We start from the raw sequence: 21,597 nt of genomic DNA, 5'->3' as shown, positions 1-21,597 counted from the left end.
ACCAGTACCAAGGCAGAGGTGGTGTAGGAACTTTGGAAATAAATTGGTACTTTATTGTAAAACAAAATGTTCCCATATTTATGATGTGGAATACCATGTCTAGCTATTTACCCATGAGCGATGATCATTTACGGCTGCAAGAAAACCTACTGAAATGTTTACAGCATGTCTCTTTATAATCAGTCAGAATTAGGAAGAGGGTGCCAGCTGTCCTTCACCTGATGAGTGGACAAACATTGGTCAGTATGGTGGAGTATGATTTCTGAACTAATAAAAAGGATGGGACAACAATGAATGCAGCAGCATTGATAATTCTCAAACTTGTCACATAATAGATAGCCAAACCTAATCATCCATGAATGATACCTTTGATCTGACATTTAGGGATGGATGGGGAGAAATATTGGGGGAAAAAAAAAAGAGAGAAAACTAGACTCAAGATTGGCCTGTGCTGGGGGGACTTTCAGCATGATACATCCATTAGCATGAAATTGGATACACTAATAGTGCATTTTACCGTGTGTGAATTTACAAGAAGAAAAGGAAGGAAGGAAGGAAGGAAGGAAGGAAGGAAGGAAGGAAGGAAGGAAGGAAGGAAGGAAGGAGTTGTAACAAACTTAGCACATGGCTATGTCTGTAAGCAAACAGTACAGAATAAACTTGGCCAGGATTGTTGGTTCTGCAGGCATATGCTATTCCTTGTGGTGCTTCAGATATTCAGCTAAATGGTAACTTAACCAGCACCCCTCAAAAACGTGTTGTATTTGAGGAGGAGAGAAAGTGGGAAAGAAGCCTATAATCTTTACATCCCACGCATTTGCTAACATGAAGTGCAGTGTTTACAGGGGCTAACTGATTCACTTCACAGTGTGACGACAAGGATCAGAATTTCCACTTTACTAAGGCGTTGAGAGGTTGAGAAACTTAAAGCTCCATCACTAGTGACAGAAGAATATGGATTCTAAATTGCAGGTTGTTTGGCAGTGTCTTTCCTCTTTAGTGCTAGGGCCACGATCTACTCGCAAGTGAGAGTGGCAGAAGCACGGCATGTTTGTCCTGTCCTGCTGTGTGCTCTTTTCCTTAAGGTGTAATGGAGTTTGCTGTGGGCCTCTGGATTTTTAAGATTGTGAGGAATAGATTCTAGTGTGTTTTCTTTTTTCTGTTTTCCTCTTTCTATTTTCCCTCAAATGATATTTTTATTGATTATTGATTATTTGGGAATTTCACATGATGCGATCTGACCACAATCATTTCCCAGTCTTCCTAAGCTGGCCCCCAACCCTTGTGACCCTCTAAAAAAAAAGAAGAAGAAAAAAACATGTCAACTTTGTGTTGCCCTGTCATTCTCCCAGCAGTGAGCCCCAGAGAAAACGGAGTCCTTTCTCACCTTCACCCCTGCCAGAAACCATCGATTGTGGAGAGCTACACTTCAACATCCTTATCACACCTTGAAGAGTTCTCTTAGATTGTTTTCTGTCTAGGCTGTTAGTTTTGCAGGCACAGGGTGGGAGGAGGGGTTGTCACAGGAGCCTTCTATGACTCTTTCTCAACTGTGAGTCTACAGTCATTGATACCACTGAAAAAGTAGCTTCCTTGTCCTTTACACTCAGCAGGATCATGGATTATGGACGTCTACATCATTTCAGGTGACAGCAAGGACCATAGACCCCCACATGTTCTCTGGTCTCAGCGTGTGACATATAACTCAGCGTGGTCTCTGATGGCAATACAGACCACAGACATCCAACATGGCCTCAGGTTGCAGCAGATAACACAGACATCCACAGAGCATCTGATGGTAACAAAAGCCATGGATAGCAACACAGCCTTCAGCTGTAGGAGGACCACTGACCCAGACACAGTCCTTTGCGGCAGCACAGACTACAGATACCAATATGGATTCATGTGGCTGCAAAACCCACAGACATCTGTGTGGCTTTCGATGGTAACACAAGTCATACACAGCAGGGGCCCTGGCTACAGCAGAATCATGAACTCCAACATGGCCTTTGGCAGCAGCACAGACTATGGATGCCACTGTGGATGTGGCAGCGCAGACAACAGACATCTAAATGAACCTCAGGCTTCAACACAGCCTGGGACACCAACATAGCATCCAGGGAAGCAAACTATAGAGGTCTTTCAAGGGGTCCAATTCAGAAAATGAACCAGTCTTCATTTTGCTCATTTCTCAGAGCTAGGGGGCTCTGGTGGCTCAGCATCGTGTATGAGGCTGAGTCTTCCTAAGCTCCAATCTACAATACCACACCCCATGCTGCTGACCTTACTCAGCAACAACACGGTGCCCTGTAAACACAGCCTTCTCTCACCCCTGTGACCCTGTCAGGTCTCAGGTTCCTCCATCTTTCTCACTTCTCCATGTCATATTCCTTTGTCATAGTGGCCTATGTCACATGGTGCATCTTTTTGTTGTTCAAATAACTTTGCATGCAAGTATTCATTTCAACAAGTTGTTGATCTGGTTCAAGATTTCTGGTTTCTGACATTCTGTAAATATCGGACCATTGCTGGGACTACTCTTGGATATCCTGCTGTTTGCTGCCCAGAGTCAGGGTGATCTTGTGGCTAAGCAAGGCACAAGGGGGGAGGTCTCTACAAACTCCAGACTGAAACAACCTCCCACCCCCACACACGTGATGTTGGCTGCCCTGAGGCTCACCCAGCTCAAGTTCTGTGCTTGTAGCCTTCAGGCAGAATAACTGCCACGGGCGCTCTGCCTCCTAGTAGGGCAAGCAGGGAAGGTTGGACCTTGGTTGGGGGGTGGGGTGGGGGAGACAGGAATGGCCTTCTCGTTCTCAGGAATGACATCTGGTTTTGTGGTACCTGTAGCGTGTAGCTTTTGTTACCCTGCTTTAAGCTCTAGGAACGGCCGCATTAGCAGCTCCCACCTCTATTCCCTCAGATCCATAGATGAAAAACACAACACACACACACATTGCTCAGTTTCAACCTGCCTTCTAGGCTCAATTGCTGGGTGACACTAATCTCCCATGGCTAGCTTCCCAGTACTTTTAGCTCAGCACCCTAAATCTGCCCTCAACTTTAATTGCTTAGTTACCTTTAGTAGCTCAACACCCTAACCGCCTGCCTGGAGAAGCAGCCCTTGGCTGCTCTACCCAAGATCTCACCTTTTGTCCCTCTGAAGAATGGTGAAAAACTCCCTTCCTCTCCTTTTATCTTCTCACCTTCCTTCCAGGAACCCAGAAGTCCCACCTGTCTTTCCGCCCAGCAGTAGACCTCTAGCATCTTTACAGATAGATGAAGAAACAATTGGGAAACAGGACCTTAGCATCAGACCCACTCCCTACAAGACTGCTTGCCAGCAGCTCATAGATAGAGCAGATGTTGGGGTAGACTGACTCAAAGTTGGCAGGATGGCATCTGAGTTGGTCAGCCTGGGCCAATTCCAGGCACTATAAGCAGGACTCTTTCAATTAAACACTAATTTTTTCTTATGGATGGAGGTTATAGCTCAGTGGTAGAACAGTTGCCTAGCATGCCCAAGACCCCAGGTTCACTCTTAAACACTGAATAATTAAATACACACACACACACACACACACACACACACACACACACACACACACACACACCACTGGAACATTTATAAGTGAAAAAAGAGCTCTGGCATTGAGTGTTACAAAATTTATAAAATCAATGTAATAGAATTTGTTCCTAAAGTGTTCAGAGATGTAGAAATGTCTTGCTTACAATTCAAGAGTAGCTTTAAGAATTGTGCAGACTAGGAAGCATAGTAGAGCTGGCCTGGTGGGATGGACGACATTCACCTGGAGTCTTCAAATCCAGATGTGCTTTTATGAGGTCAAGGCCAGCCAGGTCTACATAGCCAACTCTAGGCCAGTCAAGGCTGCATAGTGTATCTTGTTTCCAAAAGCAAAGGAACAACAAAAACCAAAGAAAATTTAATTAAAACTGTTTTCTCTGTGCCAAGATATGATCCTTTATGTATATCTCAAATTCAGTCACTTTATATTATGAGAACTTTTCAAAGTGTCTGAAACCAGGAAGTATGTGACTATAAATCCAACAAACCCCCAATGTGACGATAATGAGTACAAAATCTAAAATGTAATAAGCTCAATGTTCCAAAAACTTGGTAAAAGATCAATTGTCCAAATAGCAGTTTTTTAGGAAGTTTGGTAAACAAAAAAAGTTAGAGCATTGCTCAACATGCCAAATGGCTTTCAAACAATTTAAATAGTTAACTATAAGAAAGAAGCAAAAGGAAAAATACTAGTGCAAATGAGATTTATTTTAAAATAACATGTAAATATGACATAAACTGTAGATTTAAAAAGATGAGGTGATTGTGTCAGTTACATATAAAGATAAAACCACTATAATTAAAACTTTTCTGAGCTATATTTAAATAAAGTGTAACTAAAAAAGAAACCTACATGCAATTCTTGTGTTAGAGGATTGCTTTCCTGTAGTTCAGATCCCAAACAACATGAGCATCTACTAAAGATGAAGGTGGGGAAAGAACTGAGCAAATTCTACACAAACGACTATAGCTACTTAACTGACCAACATGAAGACTTTCTGCAGATAAAATAGTCAATGAATGAAATCCTCACAATAAGGAAAGGCCCTTTGAAGCTTATCATGTTGGTGAATGATAATCTCAATCCAGTTGTGGTCAAACTGTCTCTCCAAGAGAACAAAGGTCGGCAATGCTTTTATGTATGCGTCTGACAATAGATTTTAAAGTCTTAAAATGCTGCACAAAACTTGACCAGCCACTCCAGTTTTAGGCCACTCTAGTAAAAAAACTTTTCCATGTGCACCACCAACACAGGGAGAGATAACCTGCATGTGTCAGGAGTGACCCAGTCTTACTGTGTTCACCAGGAATACATTCAGTAATGTGACGGCACTAATTCCTGTTGACCTGCAAGTGTCAGATGGTAAAATTTGAGTTTTACAAGGCATCTGTTGGGCTGTAGGGAGCTGAAATCAACCATGGTGGGAATAACTACACCATGGAAATCGGAAAATTCTATAAATCCAGGCTGCTTACACCCTCCAGAGAGCAGGATAAGCAGTTGCCAACACACTCCTGCCTAACATTTGTTATTAGCGGTACCTGTATCACAGAAATGCAAGACAAAGTAAGAGGTTTTTGTTTTTGTTTGTTTGGTGTGTTGTAACATCAGACTCCAAACTCATGTTTATTTACATCCAATAAGTAAAGAGAAAAGGAAATACATACACAATGATTGAACTGTAGACCATGTTTTGATTTCTTAGTGATCAGAATAAATGTGTTTGTTTTCTTGCTTTAACATATATGAATATTCCACATGAGATGTATGACACTTTTGTAACAGAAAGTGTTTGTTTGGAAGTGTGATGTTTTACAAGTTCCATTACAGTGAAATGCCATGATTAATAAACCCTATAATAAACCCTATAATATATATAATATACATATAATATATATAATAAACCCTATAATATATAATTAATAAACCCTATAATAAACCGAGAAAGAAGTCTCAGGCTGGGGGATGGCCCTAGCCAGCCATCTCTAAGGTAAGTTACGGTTTTTTGTTTTGTTTTGTTTGTTTAAAAAAAAAAAAACCATAATCATGATCCTTGGCTTACACTTTCTTTCTAGGTCCTTTCATACAACTGACAGAATTTAGTAAGTGCACAGAGACAGTGTAGTACACACACCTGATTGGCTTTTAAAAGAAGTTTCCTAGCTTTTACCAACCACAACCAAGTTCTTGAAGAATCTGTTCTCCCTTACAAATCCTGAATGGGAGCTTCCAAGTTCTGTTCCATTCTCTAGCTCACGACCGATGATTGTTCAATGATTGACTCATGTTCTACAACTAATATATTCATTAGCTTTCTTCTGGGGGAATTTTGTGTTGGGGAATGAGTAGATTGTTGAAATTGCTTGTAGATGTTTCAGTGAGAACCCTAAAGCCACTTCACCCATACATTGTGTAAAAGCTATGAATACAGCAGTAAGTCAAAAAAAAAAATGAGGAAGAATGTGGGGAGAGGCGCCATTCAAGTGAATCCTCTGAGTCTTGTCCCTGATGGGCCAGGGCTGCCCTTTGGTTCTTGTATGAAAATTATTTTCCCTAATTTTTAAAGTAGTTCTTGGTCTGGAATGGAGTGCAATCAGATGATGTAATTAGATTAGGTTCTCTTGGAAAAGACAACATAACTGAGAGAGATCTCAGGAGTCAGGGGTGCAATTAGTGGTTACAAAGTGGTAAAATAATTGTCATTTGTGATTAGGAACAGTCAGCAAATTTTCTCCAGGACAATGACGTGTGTATCATAGTGATAAAAAAAAGTCACAATAAGATCACTTTTGGAGGCCAATATGCCACTCAGATGTATATTAAAATGGTTACACGGATGCACGTGCTGCACAGAGACAGGGTGGGTGGTGGCGGTGTGAAAGACGTGCATTCTCAGATGGCATGTGCAGAGGCAGCTGGTCCAGAGAAGTGTAAGCTTTCTCCATGAAAAGTCAGCAGTCTCCCTAGGCTCAGGTCAATTCATTTCCTCCTCCAGCTCTTCTTCTAGTCCTTTCTTTTTTAAAGACACCATCTCATAGAGCACGGGCTGGCCTTGGACCATCCTCATCTCTAAGGATAACCTGAAACTTCTGATCTTCCTGCCTTAACCCCTAGTTTGAGATACCACACCCAATTTCAGGTTTCTTGATTCTCATCTCTAGTTCCTTGGAGGGACCTAGCTGAACAGTTGACCATTTTTGGTCTGACTTCTGAAGTTTTCATTGATGCCTTCACATTGTGCCACCTTCATCCTTTATATACCACAAACTAGATTCTCAACAAAATAAATTCATTTTCTCACAATTCTAGAAGCTGGGAGTTTGAGATGAAGACAGGAGATATGATATCTGATGGGGTCAGTTACCTGGTTCATAGACGGATGAAGACCACTTCATTGTTCTTAAGCAAGCTTTCCTGAATCTCTTCAATAAGGCCACAATCCTATGCGTGAGTCCTCTGCCAGAGGCTGTCGCTATTGGTTCTCTACCAGGTAGTAAGGCTCCAACATCCACTTATGAATTTTGGAAGCAAGATAAATGGTATACAGCAGGTGCCAAATGAAATCCCTTAGTTAGCACTACTTCTATTTCTTCTAGAACAAAGTTGAAAAGGAGAAAATGGAATTTGGAGGGAAATGAAAACACACCTGTTCTTACTGTAAACACATTTTTAAAAGCCAGCCACCCCACAGTAAGAAAACATAACATACTCACCTGGAGTGCAAGGAGGGATTGGGCTGGTAATGTTGTGGCTGTGTGCAGTGCACATGGTCAGCCATAAATACACTAAGCATTTCAATATGTGTGTGTGTGTGTGTGTGTGTGTGTGTGTGTGTGTGCGTGTGTGTGTTGTTAGTATGTAGATGGCTGTGTACAGCAGAAAGGGAAAAGATGAACATGAAACAGATTTCTACTTTGGACAAATATGTTGTGTTCACAGAGTTACACACTTTCTATTGTGTGTGGCAATGCTGAACAGAATGGACTCTGGAAAAGGAAACAGACACATAAATAATTAAGAGACAGACAGCAGGGCACTGCCAAATGAACCAACAACTCTGGGAATTCTGGGGAGGCATTTATTGTCCTCATGGGAATGAGAGGTAAAGAGCATTCCAGAGAGTTCTATCTTGGTCAGCATTCAAAGAGAAAAGTGGAGCAGAGACGCTCTAGATAGCCGAGAAGCAGCTCAGGCTGTACTGCAGTAGGATTCAGGTTGCTCATGGAGGGCCTATGTGGATCTCTGTTCTGATGTTGTCAGGAGATGAGAGCAGTTGAGAAAGGTAAGGAGGTCAGATCCAAAAACAACAATGGAGCTAGGGTGCTGCAAGGATCAAAATGGAAGCCAGTGAAAGAAAAGCAGAGAACCATCCTAAGCACATGTATTGCTTTTTAATAGCATGGTCAAGGGGTTCACAACCCCACAGGAAGAACAACAATATCAACCAACCAGACCCCCCAAAACTCCCAGGGACTAAGCCATCAACAAAGGATTACACATGGCTCCAGCTGCATATGTAGGAGAAGATGGCCTTGTCAGGCATCAATGGGAGGAGAGGTCGTTGGTCCCATGAAGGCTCAATAGATGCCCCAGTGTAGGGGAATCAAGGGCAGGGAGGTGGGAGTGGGTGGGTGGGTGGGTGGAGGAACACCCTCATAGAAGCAGGGGGAGGGAGGATATGATAGGGTGTTTCCGGGAGGGAGGGAAACTGGGAAGGGGGATAATATTTGAAATGTAAATAAAGAAAATATCCAAAATAAATAGATAGATAGATAGATAGATAGATAGATAGATAGATAGATAGATAGATGGATAGCATGGTCAAAGTCAGGTATGCTAAGGAATCTTTTAAAAAATATTTATTTTATCATTTTAAAAAGATATGTGGATGTGTGTGCCAATGTGGGTATATGCACATGAGTATAGGTAAATTCATGTGATCCCCTGAAGATAGAGTTGCAAGCAATTGCGAGCTGCCTGATAAGGGTGAAGGGAACTGTATGTAAGTCTTCCATAAGAACAGAATGTGCTCTTAACCATTGAGTCAGCTCTCTAACCCATAGGAAACTATTCTGAAGTCCAAGTATGGCCAAGTTTCTTTTGACCTTGCCATGATAGAGTAGTCCTGTATCACCACTGTCTGTTTCCTATCATATCCTTGCCCAAGGAGGCACCAAGGACAAGAGGTAACATCTTCACTACTTCTTCAAAAGATACACATCTATCACTGGGGGATGAAAAGGGAGACAGGATGCTCGGCTTAAAGGGATTGTAGAGTAGTTGATCTGGCATACAAGAAGGAACCTCCTGTCTGGACTGAGCTGGAACAGAGGAGAGAGGCCATGTATTAAGATCGAAATCAGTGGAGATGAAGACTGAAGGTAGGAGCCCTGCTGCTGAGCCAATAACAGAAGGGGAAGCTAAAGTAATTGCAGCCCATGGCAAGAGTCAGCAGCACTGACCCCACACATGCAGAAGGGACAGCAGCAAGAACAAGACCATGACTCGGTGTCAGAAACTTTTTAAAAAATTATTTCTTTATTACTGGAGACAGAACCTAGGGCTTTGTGTGTATGAGGCAAAGAAGTGATCTACCACAGAACCACAGCCACAGGTCTGTTTTAACTTTTTATGTTAACTTTTGATTTTGAGGCAGGGTCTCACTAGCCTATGTTGACCTTGAACTCACCAAGATGCTGAAGCAGGTATTGAGCTTTCTATCCTCCTGCCTCAGACCCTGAGTAGCAAGAATTATAATATAAATCACCATTCTCAACCAGCACCTTTGACAACTGCTAAGCTGTATCATACATGACCATGTATGTACATGTTTGTCCATGCCTATTGGAGGGGCATCCCTGCACTCTTGTGTGGGCACATGTGCATATGACAGACACTAAAGACTCCAAATAACAATAAGTAACAGAGACATTTGCTAACTGCACCATCATAAGAGGGATACAATGGTGGTGCCATAGAGACTCCAAGGTGCCCTGACACAGGTATCAGTGTCACTTGCATGACCTTCAGAAATACTTCTGGAGTGATTGGGAGTGCAAAGTCTCTGCAGGGGTGAAAGAAAGTAGCCCTATAAGCTAAGAAGATTTAAGACTTTAGCTACACATCAGAGGCAAGAAGACTAAAAGTGAGACTCCGGCCTGTGGAGCTGATAGCACCAGAAGCAAGAGCCCAAGTCCCTCCTAGTGATCTTTGTTCCTTTATGATGTTTTCACAAGTGAGCATCCTGTTGGCATCACCTGTCATGTGATATGAATAAATGAAACCTGGAGAGCCACCTTTAACATCAAAGAACCCACCTATATCATGGAGTGTCTCATCTAGTGTCAAACACAGTGGGTACCTGATAGATTTTGGAGAAGTCACTCCTGGCTAACCCCCGTCCTAATGGTGAGGACGGGTGCTGTAAGCCACTTACTTTATTCAGGGAAGCAACAATGGCAGCAGCCTTTTGCGGAGCTAATCCCTACAAGGGTCTGTGAGCTTTAGCATCCAGCTTCTTCTCATTCCCTATACCTTGTGAGTGAATTTGACCTTGTAGAGACAGAGAGAATTTAAAGTCATATGCCTCTTTTATTGCCAGCCACATATGAGAGAAAGGTTTCTTTTATAGACAAAAGCATCGGTATTATTGCTGGTAACTATAGATTTTTAAAATGGGTTTTAGAGTCAATAATACTCATTTCAAGTGCTGCTGTGCCATAATGCTTTCTCTAAGAATTGCTGGACATTACCAGAAAGGAGCAGGTCTTACTGTCTCTCAGTGTGTCTTCCCCTATGCCCACATGGGCAGGCACTAAGTAGCATTAGGCTCAGAAAGGAAATCTGATCAGCAGGAAGAATAAAGGCCTTGTAATTATATTCAAATACATCTGCTTTCCCAGGGACTTCATCTTCCCTCAAAGATAAAGAGCAAAAGAGTGTGTTCTCTGAACTCAACTCCAGTTGGAAAAGGTTGGGGAACTAAAAAGAGTCAGGGGTGTCGAGGGTGTGTGGGGCGATCTACCATCTCATGTAGGATGCCAAGACTGTTGTAGACAGAATAAGGGAATTTTATTTTAGATCAAGATAACAGGGCAAGATATCCTTCTTTTTAATGTTGAGTGTGATACGTTTATTTTTAATATTTAGTGAGGTGGTCCATATAGTACCTAGTCCAGGTAATTTCTTCTAAAAGAAAAGAGGAGGGTGGGAAGTATCCAGGAGCAGGCAGTGGTAATTGATTCAAGGTTATGCCAAGTTGACTTCTGTGATCTCCTGTTATGCGTGTTGGATGGGAGGGGAGGTACTTTATACCAGCACTGTATAAAGAACATTGGTGGTATAAGACGTCATGCATCTCCCTAATTATTGTGGCTATGTGACCACAGGGGCCACCAAAGCTCAAGTTCACAGTGCTGATAGAAGGGGGACAAGAGATGAGGTCATTGGAATGGACTGATGTGGCAGCAAGTGTCCCTGGCCCTTTTAGCTTGGGTGGTCATCCTCTCCTCTTTTCTGTTCAGACAATTATCCCTTGAGAGCTCCACTCCTGAAATTACTCTGATTCCTTCAAATTGTGATTATCCAAGAGCTAATTATTGGCTTTTGCACCATTCATCGGTGGCTTTTTCTTGCCTTCCCCTGTCCCTCCTGCTGGTATCTATTTCCCTGTCATTAACACTTCCACCAGAGACTAGAGACAGAGCCACAGAGGAGGCTGGGCTCCAATCATCCCTGAAGGTTGGCAGCCGCTCTATGCACAGGTTCCTGGTTGGAAGGGATTAGAGTCTGAGGCTCAGGATGACCCAAGTGTTACCATTTACACAGATGACTGAGAATGCCAGGGTCAAATGCCTCATGTCCATAGCTCCCCAGCATACATCATGCTGGTAGTTGGGAGAGTGAGGTTGGTGTCATTCTTATCTGGCCAGATCTGCATCTCCTGGGGTCTCAGCTGTGGCCAGGCCTAAGGTAACATTTGTACAGATTCAGTTTATAGAGCCCATTTTGAGAATGTTATTCTGCACTAAGCTCTACATGCATCTCTTTATTAGCCATTTGAACTCAGGTCTTTTAATATAGCTGGTGGCTGTGTTTTGGCCACCTCAACATTCCTTTCTGCTTTGGTCATGGAAACAGTGGTTGAGTTTGGGGTAGGAAACAGAAATATTCTCCAAGTCTCTCTGGCTTATGAGGTTCAAAACCTCAGCCCTTAGAAGGGGATTTGTTGGCATTGGAGAGTAAGAAAAGCATTGAGAGGCATGGGAGAGAGATGTAGGCATGCCTTTCAGTAGGTTGGAAGTCAGTAGTTCTCAGAGAAGTGTCTATGCGGCGTGTCTTGGCAAGAAAGCATGAACTCCAAGCACGGCCCTGATGTCCTGTCCTGTTACTGAACCTGGAAAGCTGTGTGGTCCAGGGGAAGTGAAAAGGAGAATTTAGGAGTGAGTGAACACTCCACACTCAGCAGTCCCACTATGTCCTCACCTAAGGTGTTCAGGGAAAACCTCCTGGATGAAGTGAGACTGACTGGCTTCCCACTGTGGAGGAGCAGCTCTTGCCATCCTCAAGTAAGCCGTGTTCTGTGCACTCAGAGTAAGTCATACCATTTATATTTGTACAATAACAGATGCATCTGTGATAGGTGTGCGTTGAAAGCGTGTGTTGGCTTGAATAGAAACTATCTCACTAAACATGTGTCAAAAGATGGGTCCTCAGTGCTCAGTGGTAGGATTTCAGAAGCTGACTAAAACATTAAGGCCTTAGACTCATGAACTGGCTAGTCTATTTATGGGGTCAGAGCTTAGTGTGAGAGAAGTGAGCTCCTTCTCTTTGCTTCCTGCCTATGGAGCAATAGATTTCCCCCATCACCTGCCCAGACATATGATGCTATAGAATATGTGTATAGTTCCCAAATTCTTCATGAAATTTTTTACCATAATGTAATAATCATGAACATATCCAAAGATTTAATCAAATTAAAGGATGCTTATGAGGGTAACATTGCTAATTTTATCCTTTTTCTAAATGTTGCTTAGTGTGGTGTCATTTGCTTATAGTGAAATATTCAAATCTTTGCTTATAGTAAAATACTAAAATCTTTAGCATAGAGTTCTCTGATTTTCAAAATGCACACATTTGTATAACTTATATGTGCTTACAACATATAGCATATTTCTGTTATCCCAGAATATTAAAAAAAAACCTCCCACTCATCTTGCCCATAAATGGTCCTGGTTTTATCATTATACTTTAATTTTGCTTCTAAATATACTATGTGACAATATTAAATGTAGATTTTTTAAAAATCTCACACTTTGGGGTTAGGGGCCTGGCTTAGTGGATCAAGTCTTTGCTGTGCAGCCTGGTGTGGTGGCAGATATCTTTAACCCCAGCCCTGGGAAGATGGAAACAGGAGGGTCCCTGAAACTCACTGTCCAGCCAGCCCAGCCAATCAGGAAGCTCTAGGTTCTTCTGTGCAAGGTCTGTCTAAGAATGAAAACAAGTAGAGAAGCTATGGAGGAAGGTACCTGCCATCAACCTCTGGTCTTCATCTGAACACGTGTGTGTGCACACACACACATACATATACACATGCATACACATCTGTACACACACATGCACACATGTACATACATGTATACATGCATTCACGTGCACCACACACAAACACACACATACATACATACACACACACACATTCCATTTTCTATGAATCATAACTCTGAGCTGCCATGGGTTTATAGCTCTAGGGAAATACAAAATCTAAATGTTGCCTCAGGAAAGAGGAAGTGACAGGATTCTCTTTTGTCACCCCGAAGTAGAGAGGAGTGGAAGTATGTGGCATCTCTTTTCTCGACAACTTCTATGAGCTCACCATTCCAGGAGATGTGTCTTAAGTAGAAGTGATTCTGCCAGGGGCCAACATGAACAGAAGCGCAATATATGCTTGACTCAGAGTCAAGGCCAGACGACTCTGCATGCATAGAAATCTTCCACCAGCTGGTCTAGTTTAGTTACCTCTACCTCGTTCCAATTTGCTCAAATCTTTCCAAGCTTTAGAGTCTGTGGAACCTCCCAATCCTGAGTTGCATGGATGGGTGCTAGAACATCTGGCCTTTCCCAGCCTTTCCTACACTCTGCCACTATCAGATTAATGAAACCCTACAAAAGGCACAGGCCTCTGCCCCATTGTTTTTGCCTTCACATAACCTGCCCAGAGTGAACACTAGATGAGTCGTCAATCATGGACAGCTATGACATGTCACTGTGGCCATGTGGTTCCTTTATGTTGGTGCTATTGGTCTTGAAAATGAGGTTTTTTGTTTGCTTGTTTGTTTATTTGTCTGTTCGTTTTTTTAAGAGAAAGAAATCGCACTGTGACATCCCATTCTTCAGTTAATGGCACAGGCTTAGAAAGCCATATAGGTCTCTTGTGCCTTCTCTCCCAACAGAGACAGAGCACAGTGCACATTTATAAAAGTTGACAAACAGAATAGCTTATACCACAGGCAAGGAACAGGGCCCACCTCCTGGCTGCCACCATGCTTACTTCAGGGTACCGGGATGTCAGTCCACTGTCAGTGGTCTTGCTACTACTCTACTTCCTGAAGTCACAGCAGAGAGGCGGCAGCTTTTTAATGCTGGAAGCTTACAAATTCTTAGACTGCTAATTCCCAAGGAGCATTTGATCACGCTAAGTAGTCAGCTTAATGAAACTCCATCAAACACAATAGAAAAAGCAATATTTTTCTTTTGTTCTTTTTATCCATTTTCACATTTTAACAAATGTTATTTCCTGAAATGGATATTTAGATACACTCGCTGCTGAAATACTCCATTATTAGTATGCATTCTATTAGCTGGTGTGCTTATTATATTAATGTTCAGAACAGGGATCACTGGAAATGACATTTATTTCAGAAAATTAGGAGAGAACTCTTCAGAATTAAACAACTTAATCCTTGTTTCTGATTGCAATTCGCTCTAGTCTGCAGAGTTCTTAACTCCCTTGGAGACCTGCATTTAACTCTGTCTGTGGCTGCTCTTTGCCTAGGTGGGGGGTGGGGTGGGCACATTTCAGAAGCCAGAACTTACTCTAGCCATGTGCCCTCGCCATTCTGTTCTCTTTTTAAAATTAGGTATTTATTTCATTTACATTTCCAATGCTATCCCAAAAGTCCCCCACCCACTCCCCCACCCACCCACTCCCAATTCTTGGCCCTGGCGTTCCCCTGTACTGAGGCAGATAAAGTTTGCACGACCAATGGGCCTCTCTTTCAACTGATGGCTGACTAGGCCATCTTCTGATACATATGCAGCTAGAGACACTAGTTCCTGGGAGTACTGGTTAGTTCATATTGTTGTTCCACCTATAGGGTTGCAGATCCCTTTAGCTCCTTGGGTACTTTCTCTAGCTCCTCCATTGGAGGCCCTGTGATCCATCCAATAGCTGACTGTGAGCATCCACTTCTGTGTTTGCTAGGCCCCAGTATAATCTCACAAGACACAGCTATATCTGGGTCCTCTCAGCAAAATCTTGCTAGTATATGCAATGGTGTCAGCGTTTGAAAGCTGATTATGGGATGGATTCCTGGATATGGCAGTTTCTAGATGGTCCATTCTTTCGTCTCAACTCCAAACTTTGTTTCTGTAAATCCTTCCATGGATGTTTTGTTCCCAATTCTAAGAAGGGGCAAAGTGTCCACACTTTGGTCTTTGTTCTTCTTGAGTTTCCTGTGTTTTGCAAATTGTATCTTATATCTTGGGTACTCTAAGTTACTGGACTAATATCCACTTATCAGTGTGTACATATTGTGTGAGTTCTTTTGTGATTGGGTTACCTCACTCAGGATGATGCCGTCCAGGTCCATCCATTTGCCTAGGAATTTCATAAATTCATTCTTTTTAATAGCTGAGTAGTATTCTATTGTGTAAATGTACCACATTTTCTGTATCCATTCCTCTGTTGAGGGGTATCTGGGTTCTTTCCAGCTTCTGGCTATTATAAATAAGGCTACTATGAACATAGTGGAGTGTGTGCCCTTCTTACCAGTTGGGACATCTTCTGGATATATGCCCAGAAGAGGTATTGTTGGATCCTCCGGTAGTACTATGTCCAATTTTCTGAGGAACCGCCAGACTGAGTTCCAGAGTGATTGTACAAGCTTGCAAACCCACCAACAATGGAGGAATGTTCCTCTTTCTCCACATCCTTGCCAGCATCTGCTGTCACATAAATTTTTGAACTTAGCCATTCTGACTGGTGTGAGGTAGAATCTCAGGGTTGTTTTGAGTTGCATTTCCCTGATGATTAAGGATGTTGAACATTTTTTTCAGGTACTTCTCAGCCATTTGGTATTCCTCAGGTGAGAATTCTTTGTTTAGCTCTGAGCCCCATTTTTTAATGGGGTTATTTGATTTTCTGGAGTCCACATTCTTGAGTTCTTTATATATATTGGATATTAGTCCCCTATCTGATTTAGGATAGGTAAAGATCCTTTCCCAATCTGTGTTGGCCTTTTTGTCTTATTGACGGTGTCTTTTGCCTTACAATTTTATGAGGTCCCATTTGTCGATTCTCGATCTTACAGCACAAGCCATTGCTGTTCTATTCAGGAATTTTTCCCCTGTACCCATATCTTCGAGGCTTTTCCCTACTTTCTCCTCTATAAGTTTCAGTGTCTCTGGTTTTATGTGGAGTTCCTTAATCCACTTAGATTTGACCTTAGTACAAGGAAATAGGAATGGATCAATTCACATTCTTCTACAGGGTAACCGCTAGTTGTGCCAGCACCATTTGTTGAAAATACTGTCTTTTTTCCACTGGATGGTTTTTGCTCCGTTGTCAAAGATCAAGTGACCATAGGTGTGTGGGTTAATTTCTGGGTCTTCAATTCTATTCCATTGGTCTACTTGTCTGTCGCTATACCAGTACCATGCAGTTTTTTATCACAATTGCTCTGCAGTACAGCTTTCTTACCTATATTCTGTTCTCACTACCTCAGGCAGCCCTGCCCCCTCCCTCCAGAGTATTTAATTTTGTACAATGGTATTATGGCAAGAGGTTTTGCCCAGGTGTTGTGAAGTTGCTCCCCACTCTTGCACACTGAGAACAATGTATTTCTGCAAGCAGGTCTGTGATTTCAGCTGCAAAGTGTGGCTTTTGTCCTTACAGTGGCTCCCTTCCTTACAAGTCTCCTTTTCCATTCCTGGGAAGAGTCAGGGAGAATCCAGATGATAAGACATTCTAGAACACCATTTCTGTATGAGTGAGTGATCCTGGCACTCGAGCTGAATACTACCTAGTTTTAGATTGCTTCCATGTCTGCATGCCACCACAGGACTTTAAGCAACTGAGTTATTCTGTTTCTAGTCTGAACTGTCCCCTTAGGTCACCATGCAGTTTTTACCTACCAAAGACTGACCCTGCACAAGCTAGCAAGGTTAAATGAGCTCAAAAAATCAAGGCAGAAACCCAGGTAGTTGACTAACTCCTAAAACTCTAGGGTTCAAAGTAGACCACGAGGCAAGAGTTGGGAGTTCACAAAACTGATTCTAAAATAGTCTTATCTGCTTTGTGTACAGACGTGAGCATTTGACCATTTAAGGGGAGTTAAATGATTAAAATCCTAGAAGTAGAAACTCAATTTTTTAAAAAAATTAATGACATCTTCATACATGAGAAATTGAGTAGTGAGTGGCCAGATGGAATCACAGGGTTTGGGGTCAACTCCGGCATGGTGTGAAGCACGCACACACTTTCAGGTTGGTCTCAACTGTTTCTGCTGGGAAATCTGTGCTTCCACTTCAGCTCTTTCTCCCCAGTCAGGTAGCTTCTCCTTACCCGGCTCAGCTAGAAGGTGTTTCATGAAGCCTGCTTAATCCTCCCTTGCCATCACTTATGTCACTGTCCTGGTTGTTCCCTGTGGTTAATCCAGTTGGCATTGCAGTGATAGTGTTTCTTAAGATCCAGTTAGTGTTCATGGCTCTGGATACTGTGTCTTATTTAGACACCCTTGCAGTATTTTAGACATGTACTATCAATATGCTTAACTTTCAGAGATAAGACTCGTCGTGGTGGTAGAAACCTACTCAGTTAATGAGCTAATGAGTCCCGCCCTTTTGGGAATCTACAGATTGTTATTGGACACTAGGGGAGAAGGACATATTTTCTTTAGTGATGTAGAAACTAGTAAGTTGCCCAATCTCCTGCAAATAAACCTGCACCAATGCCCCTTGCTCCATGTCTCTCACACACACACACACACACACACACACACAGAGAGAGAGAGAGAGAGAGAGAGAGAGAGAGAGAGAGAGAGTGTGAGAGAGATCAAAGAAGAAGGGGGACCAGTTATGAAGAGGAAAGGAAGAAGGGGTTTGGAGAGAGTGAAGAGATGATAACAGAACACACTAGAGTGAATTAGATCAAAATGTTTTATATGCATGAAATTGTTAACACTTTAATTAGTTAATATTCTCAGGAGAACCTGAGCTCTCCACCATCACGTGATTATAGTAGTCTAGACCTCTGTTTTGAACTTCAAAGACATAGAGGTTCAAAGACAACACAACACATTCTGTCCTCCACTCAGAGTTGTTTCTAATAATCTTAACCACTACATTAGTTAATTAAAATACTACGAGAGAGAAAGTGTGTGTGTGTACACATATGTGCACATGCATGTGTGCAAGTGTGTGTTTGCATTTAGCTGACAGCCATCTGTCCTCATGATTGTCCTCAGGACAATCTTGATGTTTTCTTGCTTTCTCATTCTTTAAACTCGACTCAGCATCAGACCGAACCTTCAGATGTTGGTTTCTTCCCCATGATCAATATAGAAAATATAAACAGGTTTCAGAAATGACTCCTTGAGTCTATAACAAATCACATCTCAATTTCCTTCCATTTGGCAACAATTCCAACTAAACACCTCCTGTGCAACTTAGATAAATAGATTTCATGGCTCCTGCCCACACCCACAGTAGACAGACAGCATTAAAGACTCAAGACAGACTAGTTCCTAACCCAGGGAGACATTATTAATTAAGCAGCTCTGGCATATGATATAAAAAGTATCTGCTACTCTTCTTTAATTGTGTATCGTCTCATATCTTCCTTTCAATATTAAAGACATTCGAATGGATGTATTTTTTCAATTAGAGGAAGAAGAGATGTTAGTATTTCATGTGTTAGAGTTTTAAGTAGACTGCAAGAAAAGGTTTGACATACAAAGTATTCTTCAGTCTTAGAAACAGATTTGAACTAAAACTGTCCATTGATACATAACAATTTTAACATGGTTTCTGATTCTCTCACAGAGTTTATAATTAAAATGAATTTTATTACTTTTTCCCCTTAAGAAAGCATCTAAGAAATGCCTATTTATGCATGGTTCGATGGTAAGCATCAAATGAATAGATTATCTTGATACAGCTTTAGACACAAATCTAGAGACACAAATTATTTTAGTCCTAGACTGCAGTTTATTTAAAACTCATTGCATTGTTTTAAACTTATTATTGCTTGTTAAATGTATGTGTCAAGAATTCAAAGGGCTACGTTGTTTACAGTGCTTGTGTTTATGGTACCTAGGTACTGCTGGGCTCAAAAGCAGAATTCCAGGTCCACGGAATCAGTTTACTACCAATTGCTCCCTCCACCTCCACCATTTCAGAAAAAGTGTTGGGTTGCTACCCAGCTGCTGGGAAAACTAATGATCAAAAGTCAGGACAATTCTACACTTTATAGGGTTTCTGACAGGGAAACCTATACTCTAGAGGTAAGGGTACTTTGGTGATAATGACCATGTTTGCACCAAAACCACCAATAGATATTCATTGGATTCCTGTCTATCATGGAATACCCAGAACATATGGGCTGGAGTTAGTGTAATGGAGCATCTCCCCTCTCTCTAGGGAAGAGTCTTTTCTTTTGTGATTTGTTCTTAACAGTAATGATCTTTATAGCTTTATAGTCTACTCTCAATAAACAACCTCAGTAATGGAATAAATATTGGCTTTGACTCTGAACTTATTGTGGAAACTGTTTTCTATCTCATGTGCACTATACTGATAGCGATTCTCTCCATTTCTAAATAACACTGTCAGGGACTCAATGACAATATAAACAGCAGGGAGCATAATAATGACTTTCTAAGCATCCATGCAACTTCATATTTCTTTGAGTGCTGAGGTAGTGAGCTGAGAGATAGGTGGGCATAGAACTTTCTCAGCTTGAGAATGCTGTCTCATTTGTCCTTAAGACTCAGCCATTGAGTACCTGCATGTGTAAAAGACCAGAAGCCAGAGACAGAAGCTCAAGTGCTTTTTAGACCTTGGCAGACGCTCACATGCCACCTCAGTAATAACAGTATTCTTTCAGGACTGTGACCCACCACAGGAAAATTAGGAAGGTCACACAATGGCCAGAAATTAACTCTTGACATACTTGTAACTTTTCCAGCAAGCACTAGGGCTTAATATTCCAGTCCTGGAAGAGTTGATCTCCCCTGGTGATAGCAATCTGCCTTTCAATTTCACTGTCTTGAAGAGCCAGCTGTGAGCCTTTATATAACATTTCACAGTCTCTTAATTACCGCATGACAACCTCAGGGTTGCAAATCCTAATACCGCACCAAAGTGAGGGGCTTGTAGGATATCAGCAGCTGAACACAATTCTTTCTGGGGTAATTGTACTTGGTGGAAAATAGAGTTCTTCCTAAACACAGTAAATGGTGACCTTAAAAATGTTCAGATAAACTTGTAGTTTTGCCCTTTATCACTGGAGATAAATGACCTCTTCTGTCCTAGGCAATAGGTGTACCAGGGTGTTAAATACATAATGAAGAGCCAAGTGAGAGTGACTTGGAGGGAGAAAGTGGGTCTAAACTGGCAGGGGGATTCCTTGGATGGTTTGTTTTATTGCTCAGGCAGAGCATGCTGGTCTTTTTTCCTTTCTTGGTAGAAATTGGGTCATAGATGTAACATTCCTAAGCCATGCAATGACACAAGAGGGCTATAGGTTTGATGGTCTTAACAGGGCAGACAGGATGGGTTTTATTACTTATGGGCATATCACAGAGACCAAATGGCTAGTTCTAATCACGCAATGCTGATATTTCCTGGGACTCAGAGCTTGGTTGGTTGATTTAGCCTGTCCACGTTTTTGCTCATGGTGTTATACTACCAACTGCCACAAAGAGGTGATTCAAGTCTCCAGTTCAGATACAGCCATGGAAATCTAGTATGAGGTGAGAAGTTTGGCGAATTTCCTAGTATCGCATGGTGTGTTGACCAATGAGCAGACACTGCTGCACTGCCACGCAGTATTTTGTCAATGAAGTTTCCCTTCTACAGCAACATCAGTGAGATGGTTTGAAGTCCAGTGGGCTTGGGGTTGAGGCTTCACTGATGAGCTCACTGACATGTTACTATTGCATGAGATTTGATGCCGAGGTACAGCTTCAGCGTGAGGGGGGTCCTGAGAATTGGGGGAATGGGAGAGGCACTGATTAAGGAGTTTTATAAGGAAGGGGAGATGGCTCAGTCATTGCCTCAAGTATGAGGACCTGAGAGTCCCAACACCTATATAAAAGCTGGAGGAGGCAGTAACCCATACCTGGGATAACTCTGCTTAGGAGGAAGAGCACAGAAGGTTTCTGGCATTTTCTGGCCAGCCAGACTGGTAGAACTGCAAGCTCCATGTCCACTGACAGACTCTGCTCATCTCAGAATATGAAGAAAGTAACTGGATATAATATTAAACATTTATCTCTGGTTTCAACATACATGCATGCATGTACACTCATGTTCAAGTGTATACACACACACAAAGCTTTAGGAGTTTAGAATTTCTAGCTCATTCAGGTTCTCTGAGCTCCACACTTGGATAACTGAGAATTCACTTGCTGTGTTAGTCTAGGTATGAAGTTCAATCACAGAGCATATACACCCAGAAGCTTGGTTCAAAGAGTTTCCTCTCTCCTGAAATGGCATCTCAAGTGCACTG

Source organism: Mus musculus, chromosome 18 (genome assembly GCF_000001635.26).
Source record: "Mus musculus strain C57BL/6J chromosome 18, GRCm38.p6 C57BL/6J".
Classification (NCBI taxonomy): domain Eukaryota; kingdom Metazoa; phylum Chordata; class Mammalia; order Rodentia; family Muridae; genus Mus; species Mus musculus.
Note: the sequence above shows the minus strand (reverse complement) of the source record.